General features: G+C 34.8%; 1 long non-coding RNA gene across 6 annotated transcripts in view; it reads right to left on the reverse strand.

Annotated features, from left to right (window-relative positions):
- Positions 1 to 12,111, reverse strand: part of LOC120885696 (uncharacterized) — a 79,768-nt gene that overhangs the window by 52,275 nt on the left and 15,382 nt on the right. For all 6 annotated transcript variants that reach the window (XR_013424014.1, XR_013424011.1, XR_013424010.1 and 3 more), the window contains exon 4: positions 4,328 to 4,367. This is a non-coding gene — a long non-coding RNA (uncharacterized LOC120885696). The remainder of the gene's footprint in view (positions 1 to 4,327; positions 4,368 to 12,111) is intronic.

Raw genomic sequence — 12,111 nt, forward strand, 5'->3', positions numbered from 1 at the left:
AGATATACTGATGGCTCTTGAGTAGCAAGTCAGGCAACTCAACTCACTGTAATATGAGAACAAAGGACAATGCCTCTAAAGGAATTTAATTTCTCAGGAACGGCATGCACTGTATGTAGGAAGCATTGGTTTACCTTTCAATATTTTAAAACACATTGGCATCATTAGTGCAGGGCCATTTAATGATCTATAAAATTCCAATAGAAAAATCTATGAACAGTGGAGGATAATACTGAGGTCACATGAAAAGGGCACAAAGTGATCAGATAATTCCCAGAAATTTGCTGAGCAGTTCAACTGGGGCATCTAATAGGAGAGTGATTATGTATAATTCAAATTGAACAGCAATACTTCTGCTTTGTTTCTACATTAAAATTACATCTACATTTTCAGTATGCCAAAGACATAATCTAAATTATATGACAGCATAGTAATACAAAATACATCTCAAAACAAATGGAAAAAAATCTTACTGTTTTAGATGTTTTAATCTTATTTAATCCACTGACCAATTCTGTGATTTAAGTGTTTGTATCTTCATTTTACAGATAAGTAAATGAATCTTTGGAAAGATTAAATAATTTGCTACAGGTCAAAGTCACTAAGAGTGTGAGCTAGGAATCAGAGAGCTCATTTACTTCCCTCATTCTCTATTTGAGGTTTTGAGAACTCCATGAGTAAATAAATCCAGTGCACATTCTTTAAAGTTTGACACAATCATAAAACCTGTAAATCTTGTTTATCGTGAATTTTTTTTCCCTAAAAACTCAGAGCTGTTTTTCTGTAGGTTTTGGAGAATGTTGCATTTGTCAGGGATATCAATTCTAACTAAATTGAAAGGGTCTGCAAGGGAAGTTGTTTATAATCCAGTTGGAGGTCAAGCACGCTTACCCAAGTTATAGAGCATGCTTTGTGTCATACATCCAAAGAGGATCAAATACATTTTAGCTTATAAATTTATGAGGACACATTTATTTTTTAGTTGTCAATGAACCTTTATTTATACGCAGTGCTGAAAATCGAACCCAGGGCCTCACACATGCTAGGCAAGTGCTCTACAACTGAGCCACAACCCAAGTCCCTGCTGTATCTTTTTATAGCAAAAATAAAAAGACCCTCCACTACATGTTTTGGTAGCAAAATTTAAAATGTTTGATATTTAAAGACATAGTCATGGAATAAGAAAATAGTAAATAAGAAACCCAGAGATAAATATATAGCTAGATACACAGTACAACATGATTGGGGAACACTTTCTGGGAGTCCTACTGTTTTTCTCTCAACCTGCTTTCATAATACAGATGCCAACTTTCTTCACCACAGCAAGCTAAGAAACTCAATCTTAGATTGCCTAAGACCCAAGAAAAAGAAATTAAAGTTTTCTCTTTTACTACCCAGGCCTTCTTGACCTGTTTTTGACCACTGTTGGAAATATTGCTTCATTTCCCCAAACCCTTCAAGAACACACCACACACAGCAAGTGCTCAATGTGGGGGGCCAGCAGACCCATAGATGTGCTTTGGATAAGCTACAAAAACCTGGAGGCAGTAACATAAATGAAGACAGTACATTAAACTCTTGAGTTTAATTTCTCAGGAACACTGGCCCCCAGCCTGCCATTAGCAAGTGTGTTTTCCTGAGTAATTCCAACTCCCTCCAACTATTCTCCCATGCTCTCCCAAAAAGTTCACTATTTGCAGGTTGGCAGATTCTGAATTTGAGGCTGTTTCAACAAAACTTAAGACTCCTGAGGAGTTGTTTGTACAAGTGTTTTATCAGAAAATGCCAAAAAACAATCTCTGGGAAGATTTTTCTGTCTCCTGTAACTGATAATTTTCATACTTTCCTTTGGATTATAGTTTCTATACATATAGATCTAAATGATCTATATGTATAGAATCTTGTATTGAGTATTGAATTTTACAAAAGGCTATGATATGAATAATGGCAGAGTGTATGTGAATGAACTCCTTTATGCTATCCATTCTTTTCTTATATTAAAAAGTATGTTTTAAATTAATTACTGCCCTTTGACCTATAGCTTTATATTTTTATAAAAATTATAAGAATTACTATTTATGGGGCTGGGGTTGTGGCTCAGTGGCAGAGTGCTTGCCTTACACATGTGAGGCATTGGGTTCAATCTTCAACACCACATTTAAAAAAGTAATTAACAAAATAATTATATTGTGTCTATGTATTGCTAAAGAAATGTTTTAAAAAGAATTACTATTTTAGGGGCTGGGATTGTGGCTCAGTGGTAGAGCGCTCACCTAGCATGCACGGGGCCCTGGGTTCAATCCTCCGCACCACATAAAAATAAAAAAAAAATGGAATAAAAGTATTGTGTCCAATTACAACAAATAAATAAATAAATAAATAGAATTACTATTTTAAAATATATCCATAGAGTTGAGAATTTTTTTCTATAATGACAGTGTCTATCATCTGTCTATCTATTTATCTAATTCCTATGAATGGCCAGCAGAGTAGGTGGTAACAAAACTCCCCATCAAAATTTATTCCATACTCTTAGTCCTTTTTGTAACATTGATATGTTTGCTATATTTAATTACAAATATCTTTTTAAGGTTCAAAAATCTCTTAAAACTACTGAGAAGGACTTGAGGAATCAAGGGGATGCAGTTTCTGGGTAAAAAAAGGGTAGAGAATTGTTAAGTAACTCTGCCAAGGTCATATCAACTCCAGTTACTGGAAACATATTTTATAATACTCACTGACTGCTCACATTAACATTGCCAATGATGGTTAAATGGAGGCACTAAATTATCTCTTCTTCTGGTTTATTTGGTAGAAATAACAAGAGAGAAGGCTGTGTGTGCACTCTGGTGCATTCTCCTTTCATCTCTCCCATGCCTTTTATTTCTTCTTTTAGTATTATGTTTGAAAACCAAGAGCCCATCAATATTTTGTTTGTGAGCTGTTTGTCTAAACCTCACCTTTCTGCTATTACCTCATTCACTTCTCTCTCTCCACTTAGGTTTCCAGGTAGACATCATGAAATCCCTTAGGGATGTTCACCTGTCCTTTAAGCCCAGTACTACCCTTCATTTCTTGTTCTGCCTGCCTGTAACAAGCAGCTTTACAGTGCCTGTGGATATTCTCAGGCTCCTGAAGTTCCATTCTCTGATCTTGTGCAATTCTAGAGAACCTGACAGGCCTCACCTGGCCACCTCTCTTTTCTGAGTCCACTTCACTGAGATGAGACCCAGTAGGAGGGCTTTCCTATGTAGTCATCCTGGGTGGATGGGCTGTGAATCAGGTATTTCTATAGCCATTGCCTTGGATGCCCAAGCAGTCATCTAGGATGTTGGTGTTTTTAGTGGGTCTGGGAGTAAGAGTGCAGAAAAAGGAAGTAAGACAAGTCATTTATGGAGACAAGGACAGAATGGAGTTGCCTGTCCTCTCCTTTTGGTAATTCCTAAGGAATAGGTCTATTTTACGCAGCTCAGTATCTGGCTGGGTCTTATTTCAGGAAAAACTGACAGATAACCCTCAATCTGTTTCGTGAACTGTTGCCGTCTGAATTACTAGCTTAACTGGAAGCTCTTTTATGCTGATTTTTTCTGATTTTTGGTCTCTCCTCTTGGTAAAATCTCCAGGTCTATTTTTGCAGAGACTGCAGGCTCATGAAGTGAGAGTCCTGCTCTTCACACTCACTCCCTCTCATTGTTGCTCCTTTGTGTCTCCTCTCTATGGATTCTTGGTCCCCAATTTTCATTGATGGTCTAGTGTAGCAAGAAGGTCTTCTAATCACCATCCCTCCGATACTAGGATACTGAAGCTCACACTCGTAATTTTGTTTGCAGGTTGATTCTTGCTAGGGAGGATTACCATGTCATGATATTAAACTAAATACTTCTTCCAAAGGATGGTACTTTTTTTGTGTGTTACTTTAAGGACAATCTTTTTCTCTTTCTGAAAATGTCACAAAGGCCATCAGTTGAAACAACTGTGGTTCCAATTACTACAGGTATACATTAAAGTGCCCAATTGTCATATAGGAACTTTCTGTCAAAGTTGTGACTCAGAAGAGCAATATTATGCATCCATTTCTAACTCTATCAACTGGAACTCTCATTTCCATCACTTATCAAGCACAGCTTTCTCTATGTGGATCACAAAAGGATCAACATCTTCTGAAAATAATTACAAATGGAAAAACTACAAATACTCTATATAAATGGGTCACAGAAAAACTGACATTTTGTGCATGGAATACCAAAGGAAAAACTTGCAGACAGGAGTTTTCCATCACACACGTATAGAAAAATAGAATGATCAATAAGACTATGTTGTTACTGACCTGGAAACACTTGGCTGAAGAAAATTCTCCTCTGACAAATCTAGAAAATAAGGCAAAAACCACAAATGAGAAGTTTGTTAAAATAAGCTATTTGAGTCCTGTCCACATGTCTGAGGCACTCAAAGCCAATAGAGGACAAAAGTAAGCTTCAAACCTGACATTTCCCCATGTCTCCCTGCCTACTTAGCATTTCTGACTTTGTCTTTCTTTGGACACAAAGGAAACTGCCTTATTTAATAAGTACCTGTTTTTCTACCATATTCAGGAACAGCAAATATTCAGCCCTGGGGAGAATGCAAAGGAGTGACCATCTTTTCACCCTTTGAGTTCTTTCTCTCCATTCAGGGTACAAATGTTTGTCCCTTGGTAACCAAAGTATTTCTCTTCTTTCACTTTTCTTCTAAAATCTATTTTGACCTTTGGGCTTTGTTTGGCTTTGAACTTTGTGGAGAGCATGAGAAGTGTACAGAATGTTTCTCTTTATATTTTATAATGGACTCAATATAAATGGCAGGATATTTTTACCCAGAAAGAACATCCAGTCTAGTAAATTGCCATATGTTTATCTAAGCTATTACCCTTTGCAGTCATTAGTGATTGAGTCCTATGTGTATTTGCAGTTCTGTGGCAGAGGGAGGATTATTCTTAAAGTCTGATAAACAGATGCTACTGTTGCTTTTGTTTCTAAATAATATGTGCAACTTAGAAAAACACAAAATTATTAGATTCTGAAGTGACACTGAATAAGGGGGAAAAGAGTGAAAAATTAATCCTTGAAGGTTTTCTAGAGGCAGTAGTTCTGTAAAAGACAATTTATGCTATTGCTTAAAGGAAGAGCCCCCACAGCATTCAGGAGAACATTCAAAGAGCATTAGATAGAAATTGAATAGAAATAAACAAGTTTTTTCAATATTAGTCTTAAAAAAAATGGTCCTCAGATGTTTTTAAATTATTAGTTATAATAGCATAGAAATGAATTGACCTTTTTGTAGGAATGTGTAAACTGCAAATTAAAAGACAAAAAAGATCTGAAATTGGCAATGTTTTTTTTAATTAAATACCTTCTTTATGTTTTTAAATGAGGAAGAATAATGAAATGTTTGATTTAATGCAAATGATTTATTTGGGGTGTAACCAATATTGGATGTGGAATATACATTTGCAGAGACATAAAATAATATAACATGATAATTCAGAACAACTGAACTAATAAATTCATTTGAAATCCTTAACACAGAAGAAAAATTGGCATCCTAGAACCATATAAAATCACTATTCCAGATAATAATACCCTGGGTGAATCATAAAAATTTTGATGCAATCTTCCAAAATAACCTAAATATGGAGAAGGATCAATAGATAACTGATATGGGATGAAATTTATATTTAAATGAAGCACCCAACTATATTCTAAGACTAGATTCTCCCTGTAGTACATATTCTTCATCTCAACTTTAAATTTTCCTGTGAAATGTTCCAGTGACCATTCATTGCATTCAGGATAAAACCCAAAGAATTTATCTTGTCCTTTTAAGTTCTTCCCAGTGTATTCCTTGACATGAGCTCAATCTTCCATTACCACAAGTGGACACCAGTGCTAAATTAAATAAGCTGGCTTCGCTTCACAGGCTCTGACCTGGAGCACCCAGGCCTTGGATCATTTTGTTTGGTCTGCTGAGCCAGTTTCATCCTTTTTCTTCCATGTCTGCCTCTCAAAACTGGCTCTACAAAACTGCTGAGCTAAAAGGAGCTTCCTGCCTTCTCCTCTTCCCCTAGCAGATTGTTATTAACTCTGTTCAACAAATATATCTAGTCAAGTACCAAGTGCTTTGGATTTTACCTCTTAAGGAACAGAATGATTGCTGGCTCCTAGTAGATACTATTTGTTGACTGATTGATTTAATATTTTTGAAATTGTGTTCTCTTCTCTAAAACTGACACTGCTGACAGGTCCCCATCTTCTTACCTAAACACAAACCAGGTTCCCAGCAGGACATAAGGCCTGAAGTCTTTCCTCCTCTACACTGTTGCCATAATGATCTCTCTAAAACAGAAATCTGGCTCATTCACTCAAAGGCTGAATTCCATAGGCTTCATGTGATTTATAAGGCCTCATGATCTTCTCTTTCTTCTCTAGCCAATTATCTGCAGCTTCCACTTATGTGCTTCTGGCCCATCAATTTTGGGGAGTTGCCTTTCCACAAGTGCCCTAAAGGCCTATATCATTCAAAAGGTGCATTATTTAATGACATTTCTTCCATGTGAATAAATCTAAACAAATATGTCAAGACACTCTGGAACAGTGAATTCACCTTGGTAGAACACGCTTCATTCCATATGCTGCTGCCCAGATGCTCTGTTATTAGTTCACATCAGACATTTCCTAAAATCTACAGAAGAACATGTGATAGGGGATTGGTGAACTTCTTCCTGTCATTTTATTACATTCAAATCCTGTTCCAAAAATTCAGATTTGGAAACATTGCCTCAGGCATTAGCCTGAGCCCTAGGAGCACTATTTAATGAGCATTTCAATTATGTTTTTATAGTGTACAGGAAAATAATTTGTACAGTCATGGTTATGGTTCATAAGCCCCACCAAAACTCATGTTGAAATTTAATCCCTATTGTGAGTTATTAAGAGGATGGAAATTTAATCTTAGTATGGGATGGAGGTAATTAAGGTTAAATGAGATAACAGGAGTAGAATTGTAAAAAATGGGAGTCTGCTTTTAAACAAAGGGGCAGAGAGACCTGACCTAGTACATTCTGTCTCACCCTGTGATGCCCTACACCACTTTGAGAATCTACAAAGAGGCTCCAAAAAAAAAAAGAACTTTCCCATTTGCAGCACTTCATCATTGTATTCCCAGAAACATGAGCTGAAAAAAAACAACTACTCTTTATAATTTACCTTGTCTGTGGTATTTAGTAATAGCAACAGAAAATGAACTAAGACAATTGTGCACACTAAAATTATAGGATGGAAGTCACCAAATGCACTCACAGAAGTTTGAAGATAAACTTCAGACAAAGGAAGGGAGGAATTTCTCTGTCTCAGCTAAAGTGTCCACATGAAATTGCAGAAACTGTTAACTCATCAAGGTTAAAGTTAATAATCCCTTACATTTAGGAAATTTTTCACTTTTCAAATTTTGTACATCAAACAATAATTTATTTATACCTCTTAAACTTAGTTACTTTGAATTTGCATATCTGGATTTACATAAAATGAAATTGCATCATAACTATATTTTCCCAGTACTTCTTGCCATTATGTAGTTCCCTATTGCCTGGAGTTTATCTCATACATTCCACTCTGCTAACATCTCATCCACATTTCATTTGATTCCTTCTATCACTCCAGAAAGTTTTCTCCTCCACGCTGGGTTCATTATTTATTCTTGTATCATGTCTCCCCATGCAAACGTGGCCATTAGCATCACACCTATCCTACAATAAAGATTATTCATTCATTCTTGCTATCTCCATAGTGAGTATAGTGTGTGGTACATATGTATTCAAATAACATTTTTTCATAATGGAAATCGTATGATACAGGTGTGTTAGTCAGATTTTCATAACTGTGAAAAAACTGATATAAATAAACTTAGAGGAGAAAAGGTTCAATGTGGCACATAGTTTGAAAGACCAGGGTCTCTTGGCACTGTGGCTTTTGGATCTATAATTACGTGCAGAACACCATAGTATGGAAGACATGAAGAAGCAAAGATATTCACCTCCTAGTGGCTGGGGAAGCAGAGAGAGGAAGAGGATAAGTCAGACTTCAGATATTTCCTTTAAGGGTATGCTCCAAATAACCTTTCTCCCACTAGGCCCCACCTTCTAAAGGTTCCACCATATCTCAATAGCACCACTGGCTGGAGACCTGTGGCCATTCAAGATCCAAAATATAGTAAGGGGTATTTTGTGCTCAAATATCTGCTCACACTAGAGTTGGAGTTTATGGAGAAAAGTAATTGATACCCTAGGTCAATAACACAAAGCTTTGTAAATAACAATGCCCAGTGTTATGTCTGGAATTAAGTTAATACCATCGCTCATAAGAATTGCTGAGATTTACCTGTTAATATAGTCATATTTCACATTACAACATTTTAGTAACACATAATACAACTGTGGTCCCATGAAATTTTTCAGTTTTCAAAATTTTGTACATAAAGTAATGATTTATTAATGCTGAAAAATTCCTGTGGCTTAGTGATGTCACAGCTATTGTAACTTTGTAGCACCATGCACTATCCAGATGTTTTTGGTGGTGCTCCTGTAAATAACACACTGCTGCCAACTCTATATAAAATGATAGCACATATACATTATGTGTGGTACCTAGTACTTGATAATTTAAAATGACAATAAATGATTTATACATTTACTATATTTTGTATGTTATTTTAGAGTGTACTCCTTTATTTAGAAAAATGTTTACTATACAACAGAATACCATGTTACACTAGTAGAAACTTTATACATCTTGTGTTAACAACATTTTTTGATTTCATGAAGAGTCCACATTGAACAATTGACTCATATCATTTAGGTTTGTATTATGCTCACTCTGTGAAGTTCAAACACTGACTGAATTGTGTCGTAAGATGCAACCATACAGTATCATTAGATATCACTGTATAGTCTACATATAATGTATCTGCTAATAAAATATAAAAGTAAATGATATATCAGACAAACAGAAAATACAATGTGATTCGGTAACTGATTATAATAATTTTGAAGATTATAAAAACCTTGTCTTTAAAAGTTATAGTTCAAGTATCTCGGAAATATTGTTTTGAAGAAGGGAAATTCTTAGAAAAATATGCCTATGTGTACAAATATTTAGGATAATATTGTACTTACTCCATATTACAAAAGTATGTAATGATCTCTAATTTCTGTGGAGTTTTTACTGGACAGTATGTGTGTGTGGACATGTGTATGCATATGTGTTTGTAAAAAGCTTAAAGATAAATTAGCTTGGGCTTCTAAACACAGATCAGAGAACCTTACCATGACTACTGAAACTCTGAAACAATTCCCAGTGAATGGTTAAAAAGAATATCTATCTATTGATATATCTATGTATTATTTTTTCCTTGTACTCAGGAGAAGAAAATGTTAATGCACAACATTTTCTTCCCCTATCCATTGTACAGTAAGAAAAATGTAGTGAGTCTCATTTTTGTTTCCTTACAAGTTTATCAATTTTTGATCATGCTTTCATTGTTTCAAGTAGCAGAGTTTCAAGCCAAAGCCTTTATAATCTATTTCAACACAGCAAAGCTATCATCATGCTTTTTGAAAATAATGCCTTCCATGAAATGGTTAAAATAGATCATCCTAAATTAGAAATCCTTTATGTAGTCTCTTTCAGAACAAGCAAGTGATCTGAGATGGAGTGCATACCTGCCTTTTTGTTCCATTCACTGAGTCACACATTTTCAATTCAACAAAGTTCCCCAAGTACTTACCCTGTGCTAGGCACTGTTCTAAGTGTGAATCATTAAAAAAACTGTTGTCATGTATCTAGTATCTATCTTATGTTCCTTTTAAGAAAATGGATATTAATAATTACAATATTAATTATAATATTATAGAATGGCACATGCAGTAATATCACTGTATATAAGATTTAGCAACAGCCCAGAGATTGGAAGGATCCCCATGGAGGGAACAGACAAGAAATGAGATGTAAAATGATATCTGTGATGGGTTGTGAAGGATGACTAAGAGTTTTCTTAAATTCAAGAACTTTATTTTTACAAAGCTATGATTTAATTACCATCTGCAGATAGTAGCACAGAGAGAATGTTTCTATGGAGTTTATGAGAAAAGGAACTGATACCCTAGGTCTATAACACAAAGCTTTGTACATAACTATGCTCAATGTTATGTCTGGAATTAAGTTAATACTATCGCTCATAAGATGGGAGCAATATTAAAATTTAATATTTATAATATTCTCAGGTAAAGATTTTAAGCAATGATGTGAAAATTTTAACCTCATTACAAAGGTTATATTTGTAATGAGGTTAAAATTTTGTATTTTTAAGGTATAAAAAATTTTGTATTTTTAAGGTAACAACTGGTTAAGTTTTTCAGGGTAAATTTGTATGTAAAAATAGAGTTTACCTATTCAAATGACTTAGAAAACCTGAAAAAAGAAATAATTAGGGATGTAAAGTATGAGGAAAAACCCTCAAGGATCCATATCACCCAACTTATGTAAAGTTTAACTGTATCTTCACTAAATCAAACATCTATTGAGTTGCTGTTGTATGTAAGAGACCATTCAGACTTCTAAAATATAAAAATGAAAGCAATTTCTTTCTTTATTTTTTTATTATTAGTTGTTCAAAACATTACAAAGCTCTTGACATATCATATTTCATACATTTGATTCAAGCAGATTATGAACTCCCATTTTTACCCATATACATATTGCAGATTCACATTGAATTTCTCTCATTTTATCATGGTTATGTGGTTAAGGACTATGGCAGAGATAATCCAAAAAATCAGAGGTAGGGGCACTAACAAAGAAATGGAGAGCCAAGCAAGACTTCATAGAAGGGCACTTGGTTGTAGGATGAAAGTAATTTGGAGGTGCAGCTTAAGTAAAGAAAATAGAAGTACTGATGCTTTGATACAGGAGAGCAAACTGACCATTAGCAATTTTGAAGAATATAAGATATGGAGACGTATTTCTTGGGGGAATCTTCCAGAAGAAAAGCCACATGGCATTTAGAGTATTTAAATCTTACATCATTAGTCCATATTTCATTTTTGTGAGAGTGTATATGTGTGTATGAATTGTATCATTTAAAACACATGGAAGGGGCTGGGGATGTGGCTCAAGTGGTAGCCCACTTGCCTAGCATGCATGAGGTACTGGGTTAAATTCTCAGCACCACATAAAAATAAAATAAAGATATTGTGTCCACCTAAAACTAAAATAAATAAATATTTTTTAAAAATAAAATAAAACACACAGAAAAGGACTTTCACAATGTCAACAAATATACTACACTGGCATTATTCTAGAGAGAATGATATATATTTTTTTATTCTTAGTTCATGAAGTTATTCACTTAAAGTACACAAAAACCAAACCGAAAACTGTTACCTCCACTAGCAAAATAAATTTATTACTACATACCAAACACAACTTCTTCTTAGGTATTAGTTGATGCATTTAGATGTGTGGATCCCAAGGCCTACTCTAGGACATTTAAGGAGGAATTGCCATGTTTAATTAGTGGTGTCTGCTAATCCATAGGGATAGAGTGTTGAATCTGAACCAAATCCCTTAAGAAGCTGTTTATTTTGCATAAAGCCAAGATCCATGAAAACAACATCCATAATATCAATGATGGATAACTTTTATTAAGCACTTATAACATGTTAGCTATCAATGACAGACTTCACATGTATTAATTCATTCAATTCTCAAAACTATCTAGTGAGGTGGAAACTAAACAAAATAAATCAAGGGGGCTGAGGCTGTAGCTCAGTGGTAGAGCACTTTCCCAGCGTGTGTGAGGCACTGGGTTCAATCTTCAGCACCACATAAAATAGTAAATTAATAAAATAAAGGCATTGTGTCCATCTACAACTAAATTTTTTTCTTAAATAAATAAATAAAGGAGTATGTTCAAGGTAGTCAGTTAGTGAGGATTCCCAACCTGGCATTTGACTTTAGGGGAAGTGCTCTTGTCAGTTGCACAATAGAGCCTCTCTGTCAACTATCCATGCTAAATGATACA

Source organism: Ictidomys tridecemlineatus, chromosome 7 (assembly GCF_052094955.1).
Source record: "Ictidomys tridecemlineatus isolate mIctTri1 chromosome 7, mIctTri1.hap1, whole genome shotgun sequence".
In the NCBI taxonomy this organism is placed as follows: domain Eukaryota; kingdom Metazoa; phylum Chordata; class Mammalia; order Rodentia; family Sciuridae; genus Ictidomys; species Ictidomys tridecemlineatus.